This window comes from Dromiciops gliroides, chromosome 1, assembly GCF_019393635.1.
Source record: "Dromiciops gliroides isolate mDroGli1 chromosome 1, mDroGli1.pri, whole genome shotgun sequence".
NCBI classification, from domain to species: domain Eukaryota; kingdom Metazoa; phylum Chordata; class Mammalia; order Microbiotheria; family Microbiotheriidae; genus Dromiciops; species Dromiciops gliroides.
Window position 1 is genome coordinate 233726015 of NC_057861.1, and position 14352 is coordinate 233740366.

Below are 14352 nucleotides of genomic sequence, written 5' to 3' on the forward strand. Positions count from 1 at the left end.
AGACTAGGATAGCTAAGGTGTCCAGTGGTTCCAAAGTCTTTAGAATTTTGTCTTGACTTGACGGAGAAGGCCCTGAAGATACTCAAAAATCCACTGATGCTCTAAACCCAGAAGGTCAGTGAAGAAACCCAAGAAAAGCAGGATAAGACCAAGAAGGGTTGACCATACCACCCAAACAAGCTCCTTTTAGGAAGACCAACATGAAAAGGTAAGTAAACTGAAAAAGACAAATAACTGGTATAAAAAAATTTATGAATTCAAAAATCCCCCCCAAAAAAAGTAGACACAATTACAACTGCAAGCAGAGGCTAAAGGGGAAAAAATATTTTCTGTAACTGCATGAATACCTATAAGAAATTCATCAAGAGATTTTTTTAAATGAATGAAACAAAAGTTATGGAAGCAAGGAGTAAAGGAGAATAAATAGATTAGAAGAAAAAGTGGTAAACCTATAAATAATATATTCCCTGAAAACTATAATAATAGAAAAAAATATAAGTCAGTAACTCTATGAGAAAAAAACAAAATGTTAGAACAAAGTCAAAAGACTGAAAAAATAGAACTGTAAGATAATTGACAAAATAACTGACCTGGAAAATAGGTCAAGAAGAGATAGCTTATGAGTAATTGGACTCCCTGAAAACTATTATAATTTTGTTTTTAATCTGGACATGACATAAATAAAAACTGTCCAGATCTATTAGAACTAGAGGGCAAAGTGAAGACAGAAAGAATCCACTGATCAGCTCCTGAAGAAAAAAAAAATCCAAAAGAAATACCCAGGTCTATTGAAGCCAAGATTCACAGTTCCAACACCAAGAAAAAGCACTACAAGCCTCCAAAAAGATTAAGTTTAAGTACAAAAGAACAACAGTCAGGGTCCCACAGGCAGCTTCTACTAAAAACAAGAGATCTTAGAATATAAGATTCAAAGAAACAAAATCTATAAGCTTGCAATTAATAATAACTTACTCTTTTCATGAATTCATGTTGAAAAGACCAGAGTTAATTAGGGAATTTGAAATGGAAACATGAGTCCAGAGAAACATAAAAAGGTAAATTTATTTGAACAACAAAACCATATAGAAAAACTTCTGTGATCGTGCTAATGTAGTCCTTGGGGAAAAGTGTATACTTCTAAATATATTTATCAATCAATTTGGAACACAATTTTTAAAAACTAAAAAATTAACAAATGAAAAAATTGCCTATTACACAAAAAATAATCTTGAAAATTAAAGAAGACATTAACAAATTTAATAGCAAGAAAAGTAATTGATAAATGAAACCAGGAGCATTTAAAAAATAATAAAATAGATAAATTACTTAGCTAATCTTATTTTAATAGAGAAAAACAACTTGTTTGTACTAACATTTTAAAAGGAAAATTGACAATTGAAAATATATAAATATAATATATATATGAAAATAACATTATTTACTCAAATATATAATGAGACTGATAACCTAGATTAAATGGATTAATATTTACCAAAAAAATCAAATACCCAGACTAACAGAATAAAAGGTTATTTAAATAATCCATTATCAAAAAAAGAAACTGAAAGGGTCATAAGTGAGCTCTCAGAGGAGGGGACGGAACCCAGAATCTAATGGATTTACAAATTAATTCTATCATACATTCAAGAAAGAATTTATTCCAATGTTACATAGCATTGTTGTTTGTCCTTTGTTCTTGAAAAGGACCATGACATCAGGGTGATGTCATGACTTTAACTGAATTAGATTTAAGTGAGGGAGAACTGTGAAAGATCACCGACATCATTCTCTGCTCCAGAGCCATCTGGGTCCAGTGGCAAGATATTTATCAGAATGACCCCAGGAAGTTTTGGGAAAGGCATTTGGGGTTAAATGACTAGCTCAGGGTCACACAGCTAGTAAGTGTCTGAGGTGAGATTTGAACTCAAGTCCTCTTGACTCCTTGACTCCAGAGCCAGTGTTCTATCCACTCTGCCACCCAGTAGCCCTGATGTTATATAAATGGTTTATAAAAATAGCAAAAGAAGGGATTCTTCCAAAATCATTCTGTGATATAATTATGGTCTTGATACCTAAAACTTGAAATAGAAAAAGCAAAGAAAGCTAGAGATAAACATCCCTAATGAAAATTGAAACAAAAAACTTCAAAGAAAATATTGTCAAAGAAGCTAAAACAACATGATGAAAAGATTACATTCTACTACCAAGTTGGATTTATACCAGGAATTCAAGGAAGCTTGGTTCAACATAAGGTAAGCTAAAAACAAAACACCATATTAATACCAACAAACACCACATTTTTCTATCACTAGATATTGGGGAAAACTCAATAAAATCTAACACTCATTTCTATTTAAAACACACACTTTTAAAAATATAGGAATTAATGAACATTTCTTAATAAGATAACTAATATTTATCTCAAGCCAAAAACCTATATTACATATAATGAAGAAAGGCTAAGGTCTTTACAATAAGAGCAGGGGGGAAGCAAAATGTCAATCATCATCATTATAATTTAATATCATTCTAGAAATGTTATTGATAACAATACTAATAGAAAAAAATCAAAAGAAAAGAGAAGCAGTTCTTAAGCTTTATAGATATAGATAAAATATAATGAACTGCTTTGGCATTCTGGTGAAATCTGTGGACTCCTTAGAATCATGTTTTTAAGTTTACAAGATAAAATACATAAGATTATAAAATGAACCAATTCCTACTGGCCTGCTCTTTTTATTTGGAGGAGAGAAGAAGCTTCCTCACCCCACCCCTGCCAAAAACAAGTATAGAATGTAGGCCTGAGAATCACAGACAAGTAGGAAAGCTTTGAAAGTAACATTTTGGAATATATTCTATATTTTTTTCCTTTTTTTTTTCTTGTGAGGCAATTGGGGTTAAGTGACTTGCTCAGGGTCATACAACTAGTAAGTGTCAAGTGTCTGAGGGCAGATTTGAACTCAGGTCCTCCTGACTCCAGGGCCAGTGCTCTATCCACTGCGCCACCAAGCTGCCCCCATTATATATATATATATATATATATATATATATATATATATATATATATATATATATATATATATATATATATATATATATATATATATGTATATGTATATGTATATATGTATATATATGTATGTGTATATATATGTATATGTATGTATATATATATATATTTTTTTTGCAGGGCAATTGGGGTTAAGTGACTTGCCCAGGGTCACACAGCTAGTAAGTGTCAAGTGTCTGAGGCCAGATTTGAACTCAGGTACTCCTGACTCCAGGGCTGGTGCTCTATCCACTGCGCCACCTAGCCGCCCCCTATATATTTTTTTAAAGTAAGCTATACATAATATAAAATTTAGGTTCCATATTAAAAGTAAAAATTTTAAAGACAAAGAACAGCTATGTTTTGAAGTAACCTTAGACATGAATATTCATTGCCAAACTTTAAAGCTCTTGAAACTACCCACAAAGTACCCAAATATCCGCTTCAGTGTCTCTACAGTCTCCTACATTTTACTCCCATAATTAAATTTTCCTTTCCTCAAACACAATGCTTCAATATAAAGATAAGATGACTTGATTCAGTTGTTCTTCAGTAATAGAATTGAAAAAGTACTTTCTACCAAGTTGTATCATTGTGCTCATGCAGAAGATGAAGGACTTTGGTTATTAACTAAGGAAAGCTTTGGGCAATCCTATCTGCAGTGGACAATCATAGAAATCAAAGTTAAGGCAGAGTTTGGAGAGTAGAAATAACTATTAGCTATCTCTGGGTAGAGATAGCTGCCCCAAATTAAAGAATACTAGTCACTATGAAGAGAAAAGGGGAATCTATAACCAAGTATCTTACAGAGGAGGCTGATTGAGGGCAGTAGGATGAATGGGGTGCTGGACAAATATGCCACATCAACATAATAAGAGTCAATATTAGGGAAGTGGATTGAGAAGGAAAGCAAACAGAAGAGAGAAGAGTAAGCAAGAATGTGGCCTGGGCAGTCAAATACTATAAATTCAAACATGTATCTGGGGGAAAGAAGCTAGAGTCAGAAAAACATTCACCCTCAGAGATTTATTATCTCTAACAAAATATGTGTGCATGTAAGCCAGGGTCTTTTGATACATCAGGAGGGCATGATTGAAATATTCTTCTTGCTCCCAAAAAGGCAGGGACATTTCACAGCCAAATCTGACTGAGTGTTCAATGTTTCAGCTACACTATGTGTAGAAGAGGACTTTATTGGTTATCCTCAAAACCTGATGAAGCCAAAAATACAAATAACAATGGCGATGGCAAATAGCACTAAGTTTTACCCTGAATCAACCATGAGGAGGGAGAAGCCTTCACATTGGCAGTGTGGGGGATACTGATAGACTGACCCCGCAGGGGGATATCTGTCAAGCCATAACCCCATAAGTGATGGGGAAATAGAGGCTCAGGGACAATTTGAGACTGATGCTGATAAGGCCGTTATGATAGATGAAGGAATAGATTACCAAGTGGGCAACAACTAGAGGAAAGAAACATGCTACCCAGGAGCTTCATAGCTTAGATAATTATTCTTACTAACCAGTTTCTACACTACTGAAAGAGTGAACATGTTGTTCAAAATATAAATGCAACATTTTAAAATTGTGTAATAACTATACAAATATAACATTTATAAAAAAATTACTGCATTCTAAATAACTGACCAGAAAACCCTGAGAACACTCATTTATAACATTAGGGACTGTCTCAATACAGAAATTGGTTTCACAAATTATTCTCATTCCTATCCAGACTGTTTATGCCAGGATTACACATTTTAAAAGAAAGAGATAATATATTAAATTTGACTTCAGTTGCATTATGTAATTTATTGGCCATTTGCACCTTACTATATACAAATGCATGATTAAGATAATATCCCTTAATTTGTAGCTTGTTCCTGGGAACTTTGGGTAATTATCAACTTCAGCATACATAATTAATAAAGATATGAGCCAAATGGGATGCTTAAAATTTATGCAAACTACTACATCTCAGAATATTTTCTGCCTCTTACCCAAAGTCATGGTTTCTTTCCATGCAGGGCAAGACACCTATTATCTGCTTGGTTTAGCAACATACCTAGGATACTCTTTTCTGAACATAGTATATTTCATATTATAGCTTTAATAAAAGTAGGAGGAACTCCAAAGTCAAGTTTTTATTAGTGCCTTGAAGTTAAAACTCTGAGGGTTTTTCTTCCTGTTTTTATTGAAATTTTTTTGTTTTTACATAGCCTACATTGCCAATACATTCCTTTCCTTCCCAATGACCTGTCCCATATAATGCAAAACAAAAGAAAAGCCATAAAAACTAACCAACCTATCAATGAAGTCCAACATTATATATAGAATTCCACAGTCATAAGTTGCAGGGCCAAAAAGGAAGGGGGTACATTCTCATGTCTCTCCTATGGGGCCAACCTTAGTCATGAACATTTCACAGGATTCAGATCAAATTGTATCAGTCTTGTTGCACTTTCCATTCATGTGGTTGTGGTCATTGTATGGATTTTTCCCTGATTCTGTTTATTTCACTTTGCCTAACTTCATGTAGGTATTTCTATGGTTCTCTTCATCACATTCATGATTTCTTACAGAACAATAAAGTTTCATTGCATTCATAAACCACAATCTATTTAGATATTCCCAAATTAATGGGCATCTCTTTTGTTTCCAACTATCTGCAACTACCCAAAAAATGCTGCTAAAATATTTTGGTGTATATATGACCTTTCTTTCTATTATAAATCTGCTTATGGTATATGCCAAGCAATGGAATTACTAGGTATAGATTATAGACATTTTGGTCATTTTCTTAACTTAATTCTATATTCATAACTCAAACATTGACAATTCCTATCTTTTGTCATTTTGCCAATTTACTGGCTAAGAGGTAAAATTGTAGTTGTTCTGATTTGTGTTTCTCCAATTATTAATAATTTGGAGCTTTGGGTTTTAATGTTTATGATTTAGCTTTTGAAAACTATTTATTAGTATCTTCGGACTACTTATCCAATAGAGGATAGCTCTTGGTCTTATGAACTTGTACTAATTCCGTATACATCTTGAATATCAGGCCCCTGAAATATTTAATGTAAAAAATGTTCCCCCAATCAACTACTCCTTTTATTATCCTAGCTTCATAAATTTTGTCATAAAAAGTCTTTTTAATTTTATATAACCAAAAGTATCTATTTTGTCTTTTATGATCTCCCTCTATTCTGGTACTCCTATCAGTAATGAAGTCACAGGTTCAGTCCCTATCTCTATTCCTAAAGAGAGGGAATTTGTTCCTCAGGTGATTTTGCTGAGAAGAGGAAAGTAGACATTTAGATCACTACTGTAATACCACCAGGGATAATTTTAAAGGAAGCTATCTGAAGATCATCTTGGCATAATATTATATTAACTAATGTATGTGGGGGGCAGCTAGGTGGCACAGTGGATAAAGCACTAGCCCTGGATTCGGGAGGACCTGAGTTCAAATCTTACCTCAGACACTTGACACTTACTAGCTGTGTGACATTGGGCAAGTCAATTAACCCTCATTGTCCCACCAAAAACAAACAAAAAAATGTATGTGAACCTTTTTTATAAGTAGAAAGGTTATAATAGTTATAAACAGGAACAAAAACTAAGGGGATTCAAGCAGCAGCAACACAGATAATAATTGACAGGAAAGAAGAACCTTTTCTTCTGCTCCATTATCAATGAATGTTGAATCCACCTTAAACTGATCTTTGGATTTTATTTAATCACTCTTAATGAGAAAGTCCAATATCAACATTTCACAAATAGCTTCTCAAGGTTTTCCACATGTAAGTTTTAGAAAATGATTCTAGAATTAAAAGCTAATTGCTAAAGAAAAGGAAAAGTAATTTAGAGAGGCTTAGAGTATTGCATTACAACACTGACTAAAAGAAGAAGCCACCAGGGATGGAGAATAAAATAGCCTAACAATGTTTCTGGAAATTTGACTCAAATTCAATAAGTAGATTTCTCCTAAAATGAACAAACCTGCACAACAGAAATTAATAATGGGCAGAAAGATTTGAAAAACACTCTAATGAGAAGTAATTCTGCCTGTGACATTTTCTTATTTTTCCTTCCCTTGCTGTTAATTAAAAGCAGCATTTGCATAAAAGCAAAGGCCTTTGGGTTATTAGCTTTTAAGAGCCCATACAACTCTTCAGTAGAAGAAATAGCTGAAGTCATCATTCTTTGTGACATCATTTATCTATGCATAAATTCATCTGAGGTTAGAAATGTGAGACTTAGCTTTGGATGAGGGAAATGAGCAGCAGGATCTGATGAATTTTTCTACAGAACAAAAATTCTCTTTTCATGCAAATGCCTCTTGTAATAAAACACAAGGGTAAAGAGGTAAATTTGGAAAATCTATCACGGTAAACAGAATTCTCCGAATAGACCCTTTTTTTCTGAGGATTAGCATGAGTCATCAGTCTCTTGAAATAATGCCTTTTCCAAGGACCAAATCTAAACTGGGACCAACATAGTATAAAACTTCTCTAAATTAAATTTGAGAGAAGAAATCTATTTCAAAAACTTCCCAGTACTAATATGATAAAAAATTTATCCTCACCAAATATACAATTTTCTCTGAACCTTCACATGTCTATTACGCTAGGAAGATATTTCATCCCTTCAGGAAATCCATTATTTCATGAACACCAGTCGTCCACCCATCATAGCAGACTGCTGCCTCTTTGTGATTTGATAGTCATCAAATATTTGCTCTGATAATCATTCATTGGCCAATCCCAACTTACCTGGTCTAGACCTAGAAAACAGGCATGTTTCTGTCACCAGGCCTATACTAAAAGCTCTTTAAGGTAGGTAGTACCAAAATGATTTTTTTCTCTTCTGACATAGTTTTTGAGAATCTAGGTTCCCCATGTCATGTAAGGGATCACAGAAGAACAATAATGGAGAACATTACTTAAGTAAATCTCTTAAACAAGAACTTGCCAAAGTTATTTTTATTGAAAATAGATTACTTAGGTGAAAAATTAAAAGTTTAAAAATTATTCTGCTTTTGAAAATAAAATGGTGCTGAGAGTATCCAGTAAGAGAGAGAGAGAGAGAGAGAGAGAGAGAGAGAGAGAGAGAGAGAGAGAGAGAGAGAGGGAGGGAGAGAGGGAGAAAGGGAGAGAAAGAGAGAGTTTTTGGAGGAACATAACTGAGGCCATTTCGTATAGAAAAAGCAAAGGATAATAGACATATTAACTGAGCAGTTAATATCTTTTTAAATATCTTTTTAAAGTTAAGATAAGAACTGGTTCTAGCATATTGGGTTGTCCCTCTCTGTGGGGAACTTATGAAATAATATAGATTAGAGTAGAGGAGTCATGGGAGAGTTGAGATCTGAATTCTTGAAGGGAATATTCAAATAAATAAAACCCCAGATACATTTGAGTACTAAGCTGATAAATTTCTCAAAATGGCTCCTAGCCTTGTTCTATTTTTTAACCCTCCAGAACTTTCCTTAGTTTATGCTTTGGTTATATGTGAAAAGAGTGGAGAAATGAAAAAAATATTCATGTCAAGGTGCTGACAACTGAAGTTTCTCATGCTTTTTTTCTATTACTGCAAGGGAAGATGATTTGCTCACCAAACTGCATAGGTTTAAAATAGACAACAAAGAAAAAATTATTTAAACAAGAACTTCTTAACCTGGAGCCCACAGACCTGAAATGGGCCCATGGATAGATTTTGGAGAGTCTGTGAATTTTGACTGATAAAAAGTTGCATCTTTATTGTCATGAACCTCTAATTGAAAATTAGCATCTCCTTCAGTTATGAATGTAGGGGAAAATAGGGAATCATAGGATGCACCAAGCAGCCAAGGGATCCACGAAACACACATTAAAAAAGGTTAATAACCACTGCTCAAAAGCATGCTTTCTTTTTAAGCTAGTGTTCATTCAATTTCTCTGAATAATCTTTCTCAAGAACATTCAAAGAAGTTTAAATTTGGGGAATAAGGAAAGGAAAACATTATTCTGGAATATTTAGAGAGACGTTTTCAAGATATTATTTAATCCTCAACCAGACATTTAAATTTTTAATTTAAATTAATTTTTAAATAATATAATTCGACCTTTTTGTCCTCTCATCTCTCCTTCTTCACCCAACTCATTTAAAAATATATGCATGACCAAACAAAACTATTTCAATATTCGGCATGTTAAAAAATTATTCCTCAGTCTGAACTCTGAGTCTATTACCTCTCTGTCAGAATGCATATAATATGGTTTTGATGATTCCCTTGGAATAATGGCTGATCATTGTGTTGATCAGAGTTCTTAAATCTTTCAAAGATGTCTAGACATTTAGAAGCATACATGTTCTCTCCACTTTCAACAGTAGTAATATTCAGTTGATACACAAATCCAGTAAGAACAAACATCCTCTGGACATGGGAATAACCTAAAACAATGTCAGTGACTTAATCCTTAGGCCTCTCATTCTTCTAACCTCTCCACAAGAATGCAAGAAGACAAAATCACTCTGATTATCTTAAACTAAAGTCTCCTTCACCATAGGTCAAAGGTAAAAAACACAAACTTCTCCAACTAAACTTACCTGTATTCTTACCCTGAAACATTCTGTTTTTGATTTAACCATCCACCCAAATCAAATCCCCACTTAAAATTATGTGTGTGATAATGTAGCAAAATTATACTCCACTTTGAAACTTATGCACTATTTTAGATAAAAATGGATTCAACCCATCACTCAAGAAGCATGTATTTACCACTCACTTTGTGCCAGGTACTGTTGTAAACGTTGACCATACAAAAACAAAGCAATCAACTGGTAAACATGCATTTAATAAGCTTTGTCTATGTGCCAGGCATTGTGTTAGGTTTGGGGAATTTAAAATTAATTCATTCCTGCACTAAAATAGCTTAAATACGATTAGGGGAGACTGTATACACAAATAAGTAAAAGTATATGCAGGGGTAGCTAAGTGGAGCAGTGGATAAAGCGCTGACCCTGGATTCAGGAGGAACTGAGTTCAAATCTTGCCTCAGACACTTAACACTTACTAGCTGTGTGATTCTGGGCAAGTCACTTAACCCCAATTGCCTCACCAAAAAAAAAGTATATGCAAAACAAATACAAGGCTATTTTAGAAAGCAGGAACTGGGGAAGAATGGAGTCAGGAAAGAATCTACAGAGAAGACAGTACTCGAGCTAAGTCTCGAAGGAAAGAAGGGATTCCAAAAAGCAGAAGCGAAATATAAATAATTAGGGAAATATTAATTATTCATGGGCAGGCGGAGCCAACATAATAAAAATGACCATACTACCTAAATTAATTTATTTATTCAGTGCCATACCAATCAAAATATCAAAGAATTTATTTTATAGATCTAGAAAAAATAAAAAGAAAATGAATCCAGAGGAATACAAGATTAAGAATATCAAAATAGGGGCAGCTAGGTGGCACAGTGGATAAAGCACCAGCCCTGGATTCAGGAGTACTTGGGTTCAAATCCAGCCTCAGACACTTGACACTTACTAGCTGTGTGACCCTGGGCAAGTCACTTAACCCCCATTGCCCCGTAAAAAAAAAAAAAAAGAATATCAAAATAATCAATGAGAAAATGTGAGGGGAACGTATTCTACTAGTACCAGGTCTCAAACTATACTACAAAGTAGTAATCATCAAAACAATCTGGTACTAGATAAGAAATAGGGTGGTTGATCAATGAAATAGGTCACGTATATAATATGTAGAAATAAATTACCAGAATAAATAATTTGATGAACCGAAAGATCCCAGCTATTGGGACAAGAGCTCCTACTTGACAAAAATTCTGGAAAAACTGGAAAGTAATCTGGCAGAAAGTAGGCATAGGGCGCAACTAGGTGGTGCAGTGGATAGAGCACTGGCCTTGGATTCAGGAAGACCAGAGTTCAAATCTGGCCTCAGACGATTGACACTTACTACTTGTGTGACCTTAGGCAAGTCACTTAACCCTCATTGCCCCACAAAAAAAGTAGGCATAAACCAACTTCTCACACAATATACAAAAATAATTTTAAATGAATATATGATTTAGATATAAAGGGTGAAATCATAAGCAAATTAGGGACACATGGAACAAATTACTGTTATATCAATGAAGAAAAGAAGAGCTCATGACCAAACATGAGACAGAGGTTCACAGGTATAAAAATGGATGATTTAGATTACATAAATTTTAAAAGTGTTTTTGCACAAATAAACATAACACAGACAAAATTAGAAGAAAAATCAGGAAACTAAGAGGAAATTTTATAGCAAGTATCTCTGATAAAAATTTTATTTGTCAAATACATAGGGAACTAAGCCAAATTTGTAAAAATAAAATAGATACGAGCCATTCCCCAAATCATAAATGGACAAATGACATAAACAAGCAATTTTCAGAGGAAAAAATTAAAATTATCAACAATCACCAAATATGCTCTAAATCATTAATAATTAGAAAAATTCAAATTTAGAAAACTCTCAGGCACCACCTTATACAATCAAATTAGTAAAGATAAGAGAAAAGGAACATGACAAATTCTAGAGGGGATGTGGAAAAATTAGTACACTAGTGCACTGTGTACTATGAATTCATTCAAACCTTCTGAGAAACAATTTGGAACTTGTTCAAACCTTCTAGGAAACAACTTGTCAAAGGGCTATAAAATTGTGTATACCCTTTGATTCAGTTCTACTGCTACTAAATATACCCAAAAGAGATCAAAGGGATAAAAAGACCCACATGTACAAAAATATTTATAGCAGCTCATGTTATAGTGGCAAAAAATAGGAAATTGAGGGGATGCCTATCAACTAGGGAATAGCTGAACAGATTGTGGTATAAGAATGTGATGGAATACTCTTGTATGATAGATGATGAAGGAGATAGTTTCAGAAAAAAAATTGGGAAGACATATGAATTAATGCAAAGTGAATTGAACAAAACCAGAAGAACAATATATACAATAATAGCAATATTGTAAAGATTATCAACTGTGAAAGACATAGTAACTTAGATCAATAAAATTTTCCAAGACTGTTCCAAAAGAATTAGGATGAAAAATTCTTTTGACTTCCAGATAGAGAACTTATAGATTCATAATGCAAATTGAAGTATATTTTTCTCACCTTTTTAAAATGTGATTAATGCTGAAATATATTTTAGATAACATTATATGTATAATGGGTGTTATTTATTTATGACATTTATTGTATTGATGGAGATAGGGAAATAATTTGGAACTGAAAATGTTTTTTTTTTAAAAGCAGAGGTGAGAAGGGTGTTTGTTGTAGGCATAGAGGATACCCAGAGCAAAGACACAGTGATCACTATTCACTAACATTTACAGCTATATAAAGACCAAGACAAGGAATGATTTTGTTCCAGAAAAAGTGGCTGATAATTCTCATTAAAAAAAAAAAAACCTTTAAAAAGAATACCATTAGTTTGTCTAGAAGTCTTATGGTAGAAAACAATTGACTTTATCATGTATGAAGTAAATCTCTGGACTAAAGGATACAGGGCATGAATACTCAATTGGTTGGTTTATTTTACTGATATCCATCTTTGACAACTGATAGCACTGCACTTGATTAGTGGCTGATCTGTAAGACAATATTCATGGATAATTAATTCATAAAGTATAGTTTCTTCTCATTGATTATTTTTTCTCAATTATTTAAATGAACATAAAGGAAAAGGTATTACAATCAGATTTCTTTCATAAGTAACTGTGGTGCAGTAGCAACATGGTGTGATGGACAAAGTGCTGGGCTTGAAGCCAAGAAACTCTACCTTTAAATCATATCCTCACGCACTTATTAGCTGTGTAACCTTGAGCAAATCATTTAACCTCTCTGTACCTCTGTTTCCTCTTCTGTAGAATTAGGGGGTTAGATTCCATGGCATTTTTTGGCTCTCAGTCTATGATCTTATGAACTGGTTTGTCATTCTGGCAATAAACCAGCCAATGGAGGAAAGAAATAATAGAACCTTCCCCTGTGTACATTAGATATTTAAAATAAATACACCAACTAAATTCTCCAAGAGTTAGAGCTGCTGAAGTAAAGTAATCAAAGGTTGTAGAAATAAATAATTAGGCCTATGATGCCTACAAAATGGAAAGAATAGCACAATGTCATAGAGGAATACAGTAGTCAATATGCAAACTACATTTTACAAGTATAGAAAGCACTAAATTGTCAGAATGGCCTCGAAATACCTCTATTTCCCATATTCAAGGTTTATTTTAAGTTGGAGGGAGGTAAGAAATTGAGCCCTTTTGGAAATAAAAGTAACATTTTTCTTAGTATATTAGTATATGCTGAAGTTTAAACATTTTTAAGGGGATATAGAGCTCATTCATTCATTGAGTATTTATTAAACTGTTTTGCATTAGGGACATGAAAGGAAAAATCTAAAACAATGCTTCCTTCTGGAATAATCTAATATAATCAATTCATAGTTCAGGAAACAAACTAAAAAGTCATTTAGTTCAACCTATACTTAAAGCATTAATCCATTCAACACCATGCCTCAAAGGGTATTTAGTCTCTGCATGATGAACACCAAAAAAAGGGAACTCATTAATTTACAACGCAGTACAATATACTCTAGGACAGCTGTCTACTACTAAATAGCAGGAGGCTTTTCCTCATAGTGAGCCCAGATCTCATTTTCTATTGCCCACTGTCCCATGTTTGTCCTCTGGGGCCAAATAGGACAAATTAAATACTTCTACATGACGGCCCTTGAAATATTTCAGAATTGCTACTATGATTTCCCTTACTCCCTAGTCTTCTTTTCTCTAGATGGAATCCTCAATATTTGTGTGGCCTTGGTTTTAGGTCCTTCACTATCTCAATAGTGCTCTTCTAGAAATGGTGAGGTTTGGGGGCATAGTCTTCCAAAAATAAGCTGTTAAGAACTGAGCACAATACTCTAGATAGGATCTGACCAGGTCAAAGTGAACCTGTCTCATGCTGCACGATATTCTTCTATTAATAATGCCTAACATCACTAGCTTTTTTTGGTTACTAAATCACAGTGTTGACTCATATTGTACTTTCAGTACAGTGAAAGTCCCAGGGCTTTTATACATTTTCCCTTCATTTTGTACAGTTGTGGGGGGGGGTGTTTATCTCAGGTATAGGCTTTTATAATTAATTCTATTAGTTTTCATTTTATTTGATTTAGGCTATTTTTCCATCTGTTGAAATCTATGTGGATCCTGATACTGTGATCAAATGCATTTGAGCCATTTCTGCAAGCT